This window comes from Apis mellifera, linkage group LG11 (genome assembly GCF_003254395.2).
Source record: "Apis mellifera strain DH4 linkage group LG11, Amel_HAv3.1, whole genome shotgun sequence".
Taxonomy (NCBI): Eukaryota; Metazoa; Arthropoda; class Insecta; order Hymenoptera; family Apidae; genus Apis; species Apis mellifera.
The window spans coordinates 11,702,255-11,719,125 of NC_037648.1; the positions used below are offsets into that span (position 1 = coordinate 11,702,255).

The window sequence follows — 16,871 nt, forward strand, 5'->3', positions numbered from 1 at the left end:
CGTCACATATCAAACGATGATGTAAAAACGATAAATTTTAATGATAAATTATTTATAAAATTGATAAATATAATAAATTATAAATTTGTAAATTATTATACGTAAACAATTTTCATTACAAAGTTAATAAATTAATCGTATAAGATTGAAAATCGTAAAATCAAAATATTTCATATTTAAATATTTAGTAAATATTTGATTTGCGTCGTTATCGATATTGTTAAGCGGCGCGTGTCCTTACCCATCGAACGACTTACCGAGTGGGGAGAGAGCACAGTTCTGTTTCGACCGCGGTAGTGTTTACACGCGTTGGTACTACGCACGTCGATTTTCGATATAATTTCAAATCGTGCATAATTTTCGTTTTTAAAATACGCACGTTTTATCTACGAGTGTCTAAAGTGTATATATTCGCGAGTGTTTAAAGTGCACGTGTTTTATTTGCGAATATTTATAGTATATACGCGATTATTTACGACTGCGAGGATATTGCGCATTTTATTCGCGGTGAGAAGGTACATTTCGTTGTCGTGGACGGAAGGAAGCTATTGAATTGCCGGTGTGATAGTGTTATCCGTAAATGTTGAGGACATTTCTTCACAAACTCCTGTGATTTCTTCAAAAACAGAGTAAGTTAACGTAACGGTTAGGAAATTGTTCAGGAGTAGCGCCATTTTTTAAGTGCTTTTAGAGAAATGTATTTGATACATAAAAGATGGCGCTGATAGTCAATTCTTACTATATTTCTGTCTCTTACTATTTCCTATCTTTGTCTGTGTTAGTTTCTTTATATTAATTTCATATATGGCATTCTAGAGATGGCGCTAATTCCGCAATTTTTAATATAATCTTCATTATTCTCTCACTATTTGCTTTCTTTATCTATAGATTTATTTAATCTTTTTATTAATTTCTTTTTCATATTTTAAATCTTTATTTAATTTCTTGTTATACATTTCTTATTATATTTTAGAATTTTCTAATTACTTATTTCTTACATTAGTTTTATATAATGTATGTTTATAATTTATTTTTGCAGATTTACAAGACCTTCGTAAGAAGTTCGTCGTCATTTCGTGGAATATTACGTGCTATCGCTTCGTAACAGCCTCTTTGTTTTCATCTAATGGTGAGTCATTGTATTTTTATTTTTCTGATAGTTAGTCGTTTAGCATGGGACAGTCGTTTTTATTTTTCACGAATATATTGCTTTAACATACTTTAACTTACTTATTGCTTTAACTATATTATTATAATTATTGGATTTTTATAAATTTAATAGTTAATTTGAATATAATTCTTAAAGTTGCCGTTTTAAATTTTATTTTTCGCGTATTTCTTAATATTTCGTGGAATATTAAATCTCAGTATAACGATAAATCTCTGTATAAACCACTCTCGGTAATTTCAAGCTCTAAAAATTCTGTCAGTATAACAGTGGGTAAAACAGTAAAACAGAAATTGATCCCTTATTCTGTTTTACCGACAATATTATTGATCCTTTACCAGCTGTTATAAATATTTTAATACATTCGCGTCCAATCAATACAAAATTTGCACTTGCACGAAAGTTTCGATATAAAATTTTCACCGTTCTTATTATTCTAAATTTTCTCGAACGTGTTAAAAAAAACTATCCATCGAAGCGTTGGTGGTAATCACAAATCTGCAGAATTGCATTGCCCCAAGAGCGTTCGTTGCGTCGAATTTAACGCTGACTTTTCTAAAGTAATTTTTCCTGTTTATTGAACCGGATAATCGAATAAATCCAATTAAAACGATCCCATACAATTTTCGTAAAAATCTTCTATCTGCCGTGCAAAAAAGAAAAAAAAAAAAACTCCATCGAGTTTTATCGTATCAAAAGAAAAAAATCAATAAATTCTGTTCTTTGAAAAATAAATTAAATCAAATAGATTAAAATCGCGATAATCGTAAAATAATCTTGGCGTTTTAAATATCGTGAGAAATAACACGTGATTTCTAATATTTATACACGAATTTCCTTTCGAACTCAACTTTTCTCCACCAACTACTTCATGTTACCGGCCTGAACTGTCAGATACAAGTGTGTACTTCACACGTCAATTTGCGTACCGGTGTGTAAATAAAAATGGTGGCGCGCTTCAACTTATTCCCTCGATTATCACAGCAACGGCTATCGATCCGTGAATCGAAATTAGTCCACGGCGAGTTTCGATCATACCGTTTATTGAATTATAGATTCGCCTTTTGAATAATTCAGCGACAATCGATTAACCGGACGATAAACCGATTTTATGAAAAAATTATGAAAATATAAATAATTTTATCAAGGAGACACGAACGAATACATCAATTCGAATTGAATAACGAAGAAGATGAATTTTTTAACAAGATATTCAAGCACTTCAATTAAACCCGTAAGAACTTGATTTACAACCACCCTCTTATTTAGCGAGGATCAATTAAACATAATAATTTACGTAATCGAGAAAAAGTTTGAAACGAACGAATACACGAAATCGAATACAGGAAAGAAACGAACGGAGAAGGAAAATTAAAAAAAGAAAAACCATATACAGGATAAAGTGCAAAAAAAAAGAAGTTACGTCGTCCAAGATGTCTCTTTATCCCGTTCGTGAAACGTGGCATAATAATCGCGTTCGTCTTCCTGTCGAAACGACGCAATTTCCCGCCAACGATCGACTATAAACTTTTCCTCTAATGGAGCGGTATCGGTGACACGCGTCGTGGACAGCGTGCAAGGATAAAAACGTCACGTCGTTTCGGTGGACCCCAGGTTTTCTCTATGGGGCGTGGTGCACGAAAGAGAAACGCGCGAGAATATCGCATGGGGCGTGCACGCGCAATTCAGAAGCTATTATAGGCACGCGGTTTATTTCGACACGTGTCTTTACGCGGATCCCCGCCGTTCCTCAGCACTCGGCATTCGGCCGAGTCGCCGCAAATCGCGCCATGCATTTTCTCTAATTGTAACCCGGCCGGTGATTTATCGAGGGTGGCGAGCGATCGGGACCTCGGAGAATGAGAATCACGCATTTCCGACCTCTCGAATTTCCATCCCCCTAAATTTTCTAAAGTTTCGTTAGATAGAGATGCCGATGAGAGACGTCCATCCTCACGATTCCCATTCGCCATTCGTTTCCATGTTTCTCTTAGATTGTTCGTTTCGTTTCGAGAGGAGATTCGAAGCGTATAGTCTTTTCGATTTGTAATTTTACAAGTATTTGAATGTTTTTTTCTTAAATTTCCTAGATAGATAGATTCTCTATTTCGAGATTCATCGAAACTCTTTCTCCCTCGAAAGCATATAATCTTTTCGATTTGTAATTTTACAAGTATTTGAAAGTTTTTTTCCTAAATTTCCTAGATAGATTCTCTATTTCGAGATTCATCGAAACTCTTTCTCCCTCGAAAGCATATAGTCTTTTCGATTTGTAATTTTACAAGTATTTGAATATTTTTTCTTAAATTTCCTAGATAGATAGATTCTCTATTTCGAGATTCATCGAAACTCTTTCTCTCTCGAAACGAAAATTACGATTCTTAGAGGAAAATTTATTCCAAAATAGAAATCGTGTGAATCCATCCTTTCACCCTAATATAATCCGCGACGAAATTATTACCTATCGCGCTAACTAGCAATAGATTCGACGACGGGATCGAAAGAAAAAAACCGAGGGAACAAAAAAAGAGAAAGAGAGAAAAGAGAGCGACCCTCGTGAATAGAGGAAAGAAGAAGCAAGATGGAAAGGGAGAGAGAAAAGAAAAACAACATATTCCAGCGCGTATTAGCGGATAGACATGTAAGTTAACCCCGGTAACTGGTGGAGGGCACGAGCCTAGGAGCGTGTGCACCCTGTGGGGGTTGCGCCATTGGGGGTGTTCGTTATATTCCGAGTCCTTTTGAAAAGGGTCACGTGGCCGAGAGGGAGGGAGGGGGAGGGGGGGACATCGTACCCCCTCGAGCCCCGATATCGTATTTGTACAACACGCATCCATTATTGCAATCCGGCTGTTTGTGTGTTTTGCGCGCTCTTTGAGCGCGAGCGCACACGCCTTCGTTTTCTTTCGATGGAGCGGAGCGGGCGCCCTCTCGGCTTTTCGCACACTTGTCCTACCGGCTTGTTGTGCGAGCGAAACGCAGGCCCATTATTGTGCCGTGAAACAATGAGGCACTCGCGATCGGCGGACCACTCGACGGGGAGGAGAGAGAGAGAGAGGGGGTGGGGGGAGAGAAAGAGAGAACCGGCTCTTTCGTTTCGCCGGATCACGTGGGAAAACGTCGTCGCTTTATTCCTTTCTTTCTATTTTTTTTTTTTTTTATTTCTTTTTCATCTTTATTCTCTTTTTTTTTTGCTTTCTTTTTATTCTCGTCCTTCTCGTTGTTTTTTTTTCTTTTTTCGTCCCTCGATCGGAATATCGATGTGGGGATGCTCTCGAATAAACCGCGCGTGAGAGAAGTCAGCTTTGAACGAAGTCTTTGAGAAAGTTTTGAGGTTTACACGACTCGTGTATCTGGATCGATTTTATAGGGAGGGGGGAGGAATTCGATGGAGTTGGTTGGTCCCTGTAATTATTATTTTTCGTTATTTTATTAATTAATTTCTGTTGTCTCGAGACAATAGACGTTACAATTACAGAATACGCGAAAACAAAAGATAATAAAAGTGATATTTATCAATATTCATTTATTTATTTTTTTCTTTTTTAACAGAGCAAAAAGTATCTTTAATTTCCGTTTAAATGAACTGCTGTAACCTCGGAAAGAAATATCGTACAATAATCAATCTTTTGGCTCGTTTTAAAATTAAATTTTAATATTTGATAATCATTCCCAAAGATACAGCGGTTCGAAAGAAATCGACAATTTTATATAACAATTCTTTATTTTCAAAAAAGCTGTTAAGAATCCTTCATCTCACTCGTGTTCCCGAATCCCTTCCGATTCTCGAAATCTCTAGAATTCAAAACTTGACGAAACACTTCCCTCCCTCCTATTCCCAATTTCCAATTCGCAACGCTGGATAAAACAATCGAAATAGATCCCCCCTGAGAGGGGGGGAGGGAGCGAAGTCGGAACGATTGGCTCGCGCTCTCCATGGGTGGCTCTCGGTTATTTCGAAGCGAGCGTTGGCATCGTCCAAATAGCGGAACATTATCCTATCTCCTCCGCGGTAGAGTACGCGTTGTACCTGTGCTCCTCGCGCTGTATATAGGATGCTCTCCTCGCTCGTGCACGACGACGCCCGGTGTCGTGTCCATGGGTACGAGCGTGGATGATGGGATGACGGACCGCGGGCGTGTCCGAGTAGCCGATACCGGGCGCGTGATCGGCAGACCTCCCGGGGCCGACCACCCTCGAGGGGCCACGAGGGTCGACTTGTTAGCCAGACACAACGGCCTCTCGAACTAACGGACCGCACTGTGCTCCACCGACGACAGCCACGGAGCCGACAATGTTTCTGCGAGGGCCCCCGGCTCGAGCTTTGCATCGGCCCAGCCGCATCGCCTTCTCCTCCCCGTATTCCACGCTCCTCTTATTCTTCTTCTTCTTCTTCTCCTTCTTCTTCTTCTTCTCCTTCTTCTTCTTCTTCTTCGTGACTCTTGCCGGAAGATCGCCGATTCGGTCGAATCGTATTCGAGCGAAAGGTGGACGGGGACGTTTTGCTCCTCGCTTTCCGCGGATCTTGATTCTCGATCGGGATATGTTGGATGGGTAAGGAGGAGGAGAAGGAAGGAGGAGGAAGAATGGATGGGTCGAATGTTTTTTTTTTACTTTTTAATATACGGGCGATTGAATGGACTTGAATTGGAAGAAGAGGAATTTTCTCTATACTTTTCTTAGAGAAGACGCCACGTATTTTTCTTGCGATTCGATTTATTTATTTTTGTAAATATATTATCTCTTGGATATCTCGATCTCCAGATACGAAAAAGGAATAATTTCGATTACCGTAAGATTTTTCGAATATAAACGCAAAAATGCAAAGATTCCCCCAGAAGCCTCCTCCGAGAAATTTAGAAAAAAATTAAGAAGCCTCGTCCTAGGAGGAGGACGGATATCGTTCCACGTGTCCCGCTATCGATCGTCCGCGCCTATTTCGAGCTGGTCGGCGTCGTTAAACAAATTTTCGGGATGGTATTCCTGTTTCGGGGCCCGCGACTCTAGGACCCCCCCCCCCCCATCCCTCCGACGAAAAAAATGTTATTATTGGGAGGTTTGGAGGCGAAAGCGAAACCGTGTTCGTCGAACCCGCCTTAATGAAGGTACATTCTTCGCTCTACCCGACCCGATCAAGATATCTCCCGTATAAATTGAATGCTTTTCACCGAAGCTCAATCAAGCCGTGCGGTAGTCGAAAAAATGGCCACGGTGGGTACGATCTCGATTAGAGGAACCGGCGGCCGGCCAAGCAGCGGCGCGGCATGCCGCGCGCTCAACTTTGTCTTTTCCAGCGATTATCTTAAAAACGTGGACGGCCACGTCGATGCCCGTGAGGGTGTATCGAAAGCAAATCTGTTCCGAGAAACGTACCCCCCTTCGCAACTAGGAGCATAGTCGAAGATCGGAACTTTTTCTTTCTAAGAGTATTTTCGATTTTTCTTCTCGATATTTATCCACGGATTTTTTTAACAACTTTGCGCGGATATTTCTTCTTTCTTTCTCGTTTGTTTGACGAAGGGGAAAATCGAGAAGTAAATGTTTCAACAACGGTAAATTGGATAAAAAAAATGGGGTATTTCGGTGAAGCTTCGCTCCGAATCACCGGAGAGGAGACAAATGGGGCGATAACTCTTTCGACGGATTAGAAATTGTGTAAACGGGGTTAAGAGAAAAGAAAAGGGAAAGTAGAGATTCGGTTTGAAATCTACGAATACCGGACAAATATCTTAGGAAACCGCCCGCGGGTATGCTAACGAAGCTTTAAGGTCGTTATACTCCTTTTAATTAATGGCCACTCTCGTTTTCTTCCGCCCCTTCTTGCTCTCCGATACCAATCGCCACTTCTACCTTCTTTCTCTTGTACGAACGCACACGCTTGTATTTCAGATATGATATAATAATTCGTTTTTTTTTTTATTTCGAAAAAATCGTCTCCGATCTTTGTTCATGTTCTCTCTCGAATCTATATTTTAAAATTTTCGATACGATATTATTCTCGTAACGTTCTCGTGTATTTGATTTTCATATTCTTAGAGGAAGAACGATATTATTACTATAGTAATTGACAACAGAATTGAAAGGATAAAATAGGAGAGTAGTTTATATATAAATTTTTATCGAAAAGAAAAATAAATAATAAGAATAAACATACATACATTCGACACACGTATACAATATATATAATACAGGTTTTAAATTTACCATGACATGTCAATTGACACGAACTCACACACAAGGCTCACTCGTAAAAAGTTATACTCGTTCTCCGAAAACCCACGCCTACGATTACCAACAACCCTTACAACCCATACCTAAGCAAGCCTGGTGCAGCATCTGAGCACAGACTCGAAAACCTGATTCCGTGGCGCGGCGGAGGTCGCATTTCAACGACGAGCGGAGCGGAGTCTAAGCGTAATCAGCGCAAGCACGCAAATTAAAGTCTCTCTCTCTCTCTCTCTTTCTCTCCATCGGTCTCGACCTCCCTTCGCGCGTCCCACTGACCTGATTTCGTTTCCTCGCTCGAAAAAGAGAGAGAAAAAAAAGGAAAAAAAGGAAATGCACGACGGGTGAGTTCGCGATTCATCCTATCGAGACGAGGAAACGGTTGACCGGTGAAAAAAGGACGAAGAAGAAGAGACGGACGGATGTGGAAAAGGAAGGAAGGAAAGGAAGAGAAACGACTCCGGTAGAAGAAAGAAAGGAGAGGATTCCAGGCTCTGGAGCCAACCTCTTGGCGAACGAAGGAGGAAAGGAGGCAAGAAGCAAGCGAGGGTTAGGGGGCGTGGGTTTAAGGGAGAAAGACAATCTCGGGGCGGAGAGAGGGAAAGAGAGAAAAAAGGGTCAAACTCGTTTTCGTTTTCGTCGCTAATTAGACTCGTTAACCGCCTCTTCTGGCGTAGCAGGCGTAGCCATAACCGGGCGACTTCTCTTCGGCTCTCTGAGAGGCCGCCGAGAGAAGCGAACGGAACGGGCACCAATGCTCGGAGGCTAGTTTGTTCTCGTCGCCCAGTCCTCCAGGGTGCGTTTGCCCTGATCGCCCCTCTTGGCTATTCGACATGCGTGCAGCACGCGAAATTGCAGCTGCACGCGGCATCCAATGTGCAACTATCTCTCTTTCTCTCTCTCTTTCTCTCTCTTCCTCTTTTTTCTCCCTCTCCCTTCCTCCCACCCTTCTCTCGTCATCACCGTTTACTCTCGCAGTGACCGATTCCTCGGTGTATCACACACGCGTGTCAGGGGAAAAGCCACGAAGGTTCGTTCGTTTGGACGGTGCTGCACGCTGGTGGTAGTGGTGGTGGCAGTGGTGGTGGTGGTGGTAGTGGTGGTGGTGGTCAACGGTGATGATGGTCACGGTGGATGTTCGCACGGGATGACCGGTTATCGTGGGACATGAAGGACGATTATCATACCTACGCCGAAATTACGGTGGCGATATATCCGTATATACTTGCAACGGCACAGGTGGTCGGGCAACGTGCGTGCGTGCGTACGTGCGGGGACAAGGGACGTTTAGGCCTCATTACGTCCTCTCGAATCGCCTTGGACGATCTGTAACTTGCGCTTTTGGATCGATTGGACACGAGAAAAAAAAGTCTCCATCGTTGAGAAATTATTGGCGATAGCCTTTGAACACGTACGAGAGAAACGAGGTTATACCCGATATGAATAATCGATAATGATGGTTATGTAAAAGTCAAACGAATATTACACGAGTAAAAATGTAAAAATGACTCGTGCGATGATTCTCGTCATCCAATTCAACGAACTCTATTCGTTCGAATAACGATCGAGTGTAACAAGACGTCGTCCTGGACTAATTTACGAGACTAGTCTTCATGATCCACGCGAATTCTACTTGTTCTCGTGGATTGCACCAAAATTTGTTTCGAAAGGGAGGAGCAGAGATGGAGGAAACGAGAGAACGAACAGTTGCGGCTTTTTTCGATCGTGAAAAAAATCGGCGATCATCGACGAAAGATTACGGAGATCGTTGGACCGATGGAGAACGGAAATCGACGTCGAACGGAATGATGAAGCGAGGATATAGGAGAGGAACGTGGTCAAGTGGCAAACGGTTCCACCGTGAGAATAATTAATCACGTCACCGATAAGAACGTCGAACGCTGACAGACACGGATTGGTTTCACCGACCAGACTTAGAATCGGTTATATCGTCCCCGGAGGGAAACGGATTATGCCGGATCGGCATGCCATCGAGGATATCGCGGGATTACTAATGGTCGGCTACCTGAGAAAAAGGAAACGTACGAGTGGAAAAAGTTTGTGCGTTGGGGATCGGCGTTACCGATCTGGAAAAGTGACGGGTCACGCGTTCCCTTCCGATCGGCCTCGCGCGCTCCCTCTAACCCTTCCCTCTTCCCCTCCCTCTCTCTCTCTGTTTCTCTTTCTGTGCTCTCTCGACGAGGCTGAGATCACCCGACCAGGATCGGAGAGAGGCAGATTGAGACACTCACGGCTACCCGATCGCCGATAGACAAGGAACGGTTGAAAATGAACATTGGTGGCGCGGCGTAGAGGGAGGGGAGGGGTGGTGGTCTGCCACGAGAGATAGGGATCATTTTTCAATGGCGCGATACCGAACGAGAAAGAGAGAGAGGAGAGAAGCCGTTGGTTGATAAATGAAGCCGGGAACCGTGGGTCGCCGATTTTCCAACGGAGTGGCGTCCCTCAGGCGAATTGGTGGAATATGAAAAATGAACGGACACCGGCGGCGGACGCATGCATTGTACGCATGCGTGTGCAATATTCGTCGAATTTTTGCCCGGAAACCGAGACCGAGGTAAGGATAAGGCGAACTCGTTTATCTCTTTGTGCGATCTTCTCTTAGAGAGTAGATTATACGCGTGTAGTATCGTGGGTAGTAGGAGTGGAATGATGTACTGCAAATGGGATTGCGCGTTCCCATTGAGCGCGGCCGTGTTTCTTTCTCTCTTTCTCTCTCTCTCTCTCTCTCGCGCGATCACCGAAGGTGAAGGAACGCGATCGATAAATTAGATCGCTGGTACGAGGTGATTTGTGTACATGGAAAAAAAAGAAGGAATTTTCGACGAGTTCTCGATATCGATGGTATTTCCACCCGTTCCTGCATTCGTGGAACGCGTTTCCAGATGATCTAGATCGCTTTACGTCCAGCCGAGAAAGAGAGAGAGAGAGAGAGAGAGAGAGAGAGAGAGAGAGAGAAAGAGAGAGAGAGAGAGAGGTGTAATTTCTGTGTCCATCGTTGGCCGCGCGGCGGCTGTCCTTGGCGAAGTGCGGGCAGCGGCCCCCGATCCACGATATACCGTATTTCTTACATAAAGCGGACATTGACGTTCGCCATAGGGTCTAATACTCGCGGTGGGCGGCCATATTGGATCGTGATATGGGCCCGCAATTAAGGCCGAGTAGGCCACCCGGACGAGGGAGCGCGATAAGGTGAGGTTGAGCGTCTCAGGGCTAAGCTTGACCTTCTTGGCCCCCCTTCGCTCGATGCGCTTCCCAAAGCGGTCCGCGCTGGAGGTTAGGTCACGATTAAGCACTGATTGGGTGGGCCTAATAACCGGGGACCGTGCTGTATGCAGAACTTTCACCGAGGGAACGTCGTCCTCCCTGAGCTGATGGATTAAAAGAATGATTTCACGTGCGCGGGATTCACGTTCGACAACCTCTCCTTCATGATCTCCTCTCCCGAACGAGTTTCTTCTCGATTAACGTTTTCCATAATATAACTCTACGTCGAAGTGAATTTTTATTCCTCGCTTCTTCCTTCTGATTTGAACGCGATTATCGGAAAATTATCAGGATAACTCGAAATTGATCGAAAACGAGGGAACGAATCATCAGTTTCGATACTTTTTCGCGTTTCTTCGAAATCCAAAAATTCGAATATATATATATATATACTAAAGCGAGCATGCTCCATAATTCTCGGTTACGAGGACGGGTACATCGAAGGATACGTTGGCCAGGAACACGCGACATGGGGCAAGGACAACGAGGAAGCTCACGGGTCCTTCAACTGTTGTCGCTGCCTACGATCAGATTAAACGACCGTGAGAAGGAGAGAGAGAGAAAGAGGGAGAGAGTATCTCTGGTATGCAAATTCTAAACGAACTAATGAAGATTAAGAATACCCCTGGTGAAGGAGTTCGCCTCGTTTCGAAAACATCCTGCCCCCCTTCCTTTTCTCCCCCTCTCTATCCTTGACCACGATCACGGGGATTCCTGGCAGAAGCGGCCATTGTCTCGAGGTATCGGTTTTAACTCGGTGTCAACTCGACTGGACCTCCTACGGCGAAATTTCAGCGACTATGAGGTAAAAATCTATCGGGAGCCACGGGGGAGACCCCGTCATCGGGCCAGAGGGGTCCGGTCCGGGGTTACCGGTAGCCGACCGAGATTATCATCTTCCACGGTAGCGGTGCTATGAGGGATTCCCTCTTAATAGCTTCTTGAATTTTTTTTTCTTTCTCTCTTTCCTTTCCTCCTTCCTTCCTTCCTTCCTCTCTCTCTCTCTCTCTCTTTCTCGTCCTCTGGAGGAGCGGAGAGAAGCGGAGAGAGATCGTACCACGCTCGCTCGCATGCTTCCTCCACGTATCCCTTCGTGGAAAAGGTGGAGGCCGGGGATCGTTTTGTAATATTTCAGCGACGATTCCACGGATCCGCCGTGGACCCTAATTTGGTGGCGCGAATAGGGACGTTCCTGGGCCACGGGGGCACCGGTAATGCTCGGTGTTTTTCGGGTTAATGAGAGGACTAGAGAGATTTACGGGCGGATCTTCCGCTCAGAAATATGGGAAGCACCGACAGCTCTTGGACGGTGGTCGGTCTATAAATGTGCCTGTTGGACGCAACAAGGACCCAACAAGGATGCGTGTCGTAGATTATTGGATCTCGTTAATAGCCGCGATTTTGGGACAGGTATTCCGTAGGAATTTTATAATTCAATTTTCGGGGACTTCGTTGTTGAAATGTTCCGTTAACGAACGAGCGGGTTAGAGTTTAGGTTTAGATTTATTCGAAGAAACTCGTTCGAGGAAAGATCTCTACTCTGGATCGTCCAGTAAGTAAGTTTCCCTTAATTTCTCCCATTGAATCGGGGGAAATCGAAAAATACTTTACTTTCGCGATATTTTTACGCCAATTAAACTTATCCGTTCTCGTTTAAAATATATATATCTCGTAACCAAGTTTTCTCTTTTCGCGAAATATCGCGAATTCGAGGAATGCATCTATCATAATAAGGATCTCGAGTAGCGGGCTTTCTTTACGATTCGATGGTGAAGAGGCAATCAACCGTGGAAAGGCGATGGATTATCGAGGCCGGCATCATATAAATATACACGCGAAAAAGTATGTGCTCGTGATGTTTGTCAACAAGCTCTGTACGATACCGCATCATTATCCGTCTCGTGCCACGCGCAGAATCCTGAAGAGGTTCTGTTCGGGATCATCCCCCGCTGCGGACAACGACGCGGTCACCGCCGCGATTATTCTTACTTTTCTCTCCGTTCCGACGTCGGTATTTCACGCATGGCCGACGAACGAAACGAGATCTCGGGGAAACTGGGTTGCAAAAAGTGCAGGAATGAAAAGAGAGAAAAATGGATAGTAAATCGTATGTGCTTCTGTTACCATATTCTCTTCGATATTTTATTCAAATTTCTTCTTCTTATTCAATCGATCGTACTTCGCCCGAAATCGTTCAAAAAATTTAAGATAGATCGATTCTAGAACTACGTAAACGAACGTAGTAGTTCTTCGAGTTTATTATCGTATCGGTTTTCCCTTTAACCCTCCGAAATCGTCCCATCCTCTTCATCTACCTCTACCTCTAACTTCGTCCACTGTTCTTCTCTCCACCGCCTCACCCTGTTCAAATGTACACCGAAGAAAGTGAAAGGGGGCCGCCGCCGCGAAGGGTCGACCTACGAGTCGTCAGACAGCCAATTTCTCTCCACCGCCCACGCAACGAGCCCAATTAAAAAACGTCGATAACTCAAGCTCGGGGCCTCGGCTCGAGCCTCTATCCCGGAGGAAACGGTCGTCGGACGCTGACGAGACATTACTTAACCCCCTTCCTCCTCCTCCTCGAGCCGAGCCACGAGGGATAAATGTTCGTACGCGGTGCGGAGGACGCCGCAATAATTACACCCACGACGGAATTTATTCGCGGTTATCGCGAAACAAATGCGCCATCGGAACCCTCTCTCCCCCCCCTTCTAAGCGGCGCTAAAACCGCCTGCCGCATCGAGGGCCCCCGATGCCCCACGGCCACGTCCAGGACCTGCACCACGAACCGTGGCTGAACTTATTTCCAGCCTGGCCCCCTCCCCCCGTGTCCAGGGCCAGTTTCGCTAGCGGGCCTGGCGGTGGAGGCGCGCGAGGTGATAAATCACCGCGCCATAAACAACCGATATTTCTCGTCGAATGTTTACCGAGTACGCTTTAAACGGCTTGTTAAAACAAACCTACGCCCGCGCGCCCTTTCCGCCCCCCTTTCCGCCGCCCCACCCCGCGACACCCGTTGGACGACCGAGAGCGACGGGTATATATCACGGCCAGGCCTGGCGTAAACTCCGTGACCTCGCGCGAAACCTCTCGGCGCCGATGGAAAAAGTCGGCGGAGAGTCTCCCTCTTTCGTGGGGAGAGCAACGAGAGACCTCGCTTCGCCCCGTCTCGCTTCCCACGCCCGATTAGACCGACCGATCTTTTTGCGCGCCCCTCCCCTCCTCCTCCCTTTTATACCGCGTCGAATCCAAAATCCCTCTCCCGATCTTTTACAAGTCGTGGATAAGAGCGGTGGCTGCGTGGTCCTTCCCTCCTTCCTGAGCACGATGAAAAAACGAAGAGTGTAGAGCAGAGTGTGATTGATGAAGATTTTTCTTCTTTTTTTTTTTTAAAGGTTAAAGTTCGAACGAATTTTCGAATTTCGAGGTTATGATAAATGTCGAGCGAATCTTTTTCTCTCCGGATCGAGAATATATATATATATGATAACTACGGCCATTTTTCTTCGATTTCCCATAATTCCCAGGGAATACTTAATACTGGGATCATCTAATATGCATAATCGAGAGGAGAGTCGAATAATCGGGGAGGAACGAACTGTATCCTCGGCAATAAATAACTCGAAGCAGTGCCGGCTTCCAAGTTGTTCGCGCGTAATAGAATCCTCCTGCGAACGAAATTAATTCCTCGGCGTTCCCCTCCGCCTCGTCCAACGCTATTCCGTATTATCGAGGAAAAAGGATGGAATAATCGAAACCGATTAAGATTGGGAACCGGACGCGCCACTTTGTTCCAAACCGCGACCAGCGCAAGCAATTTGAATGTTAATCGGGCGGCCGGCCTCGTTTACGAGCCGTTGGGGAGGGGGGGGGGTTCAGTGATCGGGGCCCGGGCCCCGTGGCCCCTTCGTGGAAACTTCGAAACTCGAAAAGGAAAAGAGGAGCCGATACGTGGGCGTAGCCATCGTAGATCATCGTTCGATTGAGTTATGGCGCGTTAAGAAGCGCGACTGAATTCTCGAAAGTTTTTTTTTTTCAATGAAATTTCTCGAAACGAGAAAGATCGAAACGAAACGCGAGATGATATTGCGCGACGAATAGGCTTCTTCCTCGATTTTTTTTTTCTATTATTTTTTCGCGAAGGTTTTATCGACGATCGTCAATTCATTCGCGCGTTGTTGTGGAATATTTCGCGAAAGTATCGAAGAAGAGGTGAAACGAGTTTCTCTCTCGCTCTCAAAATATTATCGTTTCGATATATCCGTGTATAGATACAAACATTCCGTTATGAACGAGCATTATGTCGACGATTGTCGCGATAACACGTCGTAAATTTAGAAACGAGGCAGCGAGAAAATAAAATTCACTCGTGAAATGGATTCTAGAAAGAGTCATTCATTCGCTTCTCTTGCCCCCCCCCTTGGCCGGGGGAATAAGCTGGAAGATATCCAGCGTCACGTAGCCGTATAGTTTAACGACGCCCCCGTGATTTATTTCGCGTTTCTCGCGGCAATAAACGGCCGATTAAAAAATGAGAAAGATTTATCAAGCTCGTCTGAAAGCACACGAGACAAAGACCGACCATTCATCGAGAGAGGGAAACAGAGAGATGGAGGGAGAGAGGGAAAGAGAGAGATAGAGAGAGAGAGAAGTGGCCTAGAGGCACACTCGTGGCCGGCGAGCTTCGAGTCCAGATACAAGTTTGCTTGAAAAACACACTGTAGACACAGCGGACATGGCCACTGGCGGGTTATCAACCGATCAGAAGTAAATCTCCCGACCACTGTCAGGGAGCGTTCGACAGGGCACGATAGTGAATTAACTGCCGGAATAAATGGTGCCTCCTAGGACGAGATTCCATTCACGAAATTTCTCCACCCCGGCCCCCGGATAAGAAAAAAAATCCGCCCACTTCTCGGAAAAATCTCGCGACCGTCGTTTTTTTCGACCCCCTCGAAGAGACCGCGCGGTTTCTCCCCTCGCCGCGGGATCAAATGATCTTGATAAAGCAAAAGGCGGGACTTTGCTCGCCGAGGCTCCCTGCCCCTCCCTCTTCTCCCCTGCACTCTTCCTTGCCTCCTCGCCTCCTTCTTCTTCCTTCCACCTCAACCCCGGGGAATGATTAATTTTATGTAGGTGAGCGTTTGACGAGCGGCCTCGAAATAGATGATCCGCGATTCCTCGCCGCGATTTCTCGCCTCTTCTAGCCGAGTCGCGTGGACACGAAGAGACGAAGCTGACGAAGATACTGAGGATGAAAATGAGTGAAGTTCGATCAGAAGAGGGACATATTTGGACGTATGCGATCCCATTGAACGAACCTCTTCTTCTTCTTCTTCTTCTTCTTCTTCTTCTTCTTCTTTCGAGAGGGATAAATGGAGATATCGGAATATTACAAGTGTCGCGTTCGGTTAACTCGTTGTTCCTTCTATCCTACTCAAACTGGAAACTTACTACTATATAACTCGTGGATAGAGTTGTCTGTTGACTCGATTTTCGAGATATTCCGTTTGAAACGGAAACGGCGTTTAGGATAATCGTAATTTCGTAAAAATTGTCTCGAGGGTAAAGAAGACAAGAGTAAGGGAGATGATACGCGCGATTTAATCAAACTCTCGTTGCATCTATTATGGTGGAAAAGCTGCCGTGGTCACGGTAGCCACGTACGGAGGGGAGGGAAGAGAGAGAGAGAGAAAAGAAAAAAAAAAACTTTCAATTTGCATCGGCCGCCATTCTTCAGCTCCTTTGAATTCCGTCGCTATAGCGACCTTTGTCCGGATCGTGCCACAATGGCCACTATCTTCTCCCTCGGCTCTCCGCTTCTTCCTGGAGAAACCGTCGCAAACAAAGAATCCTCCCTGCACCCCCACGAGAAAAAGGGCAAAAAGGCGAAAAAGGTCGATACACGAATAAGCGATGCGCCGCTTGGATAATCCGAGAAAAAAGACCGCGAAACGTGAACTCGCACTGTGCCGCACCAACCAACCCCCTTCCTCCTTCCTCCGACGACTCTTCCACCCGCCCCCCTCCTCCCTCTCCTCGCCCCCTTCGATCGTCCCGATACCGAGTTAACGTGTGTGTGCACGTGTGGCACGAGGGTGAGTACGAGTGTAACGAGTTTTTGGAAACTTGGTGGCGGCCATCTTCGAATCGAGAGGGATTTATTCATTCCCTTCAATTCTGGCAGCCA

General features: G+C 45.3%; 1 long non-coding RNA gene across 2 annotated transcripts in view; it reads left to right on the plus strand.

The window, feature by feature from the left end:
* The first annotated feature begins 200 nt into the window (after window positions 1-200).
* The window catches only part of LOC113219097, a 39,151-nt gene continuing 22,480 nt past the window's right edge, over window positions 201-16,871 (plus strand). The window contains exons 1-2 of one of the 2 annotated variants that reach the window (XR_003305634.1): window positions 201-629; window positions 1,040-1,129. This is a non-coding gene — a long non-coding RNA (uncharacterized LOC113219097). The remainder of the gene's footprint in view (window positions 630-1,039; window positions 1,130-16,871) is intronic. The other variant, XR_003305633.1, reaches the window with a different exon arrangement.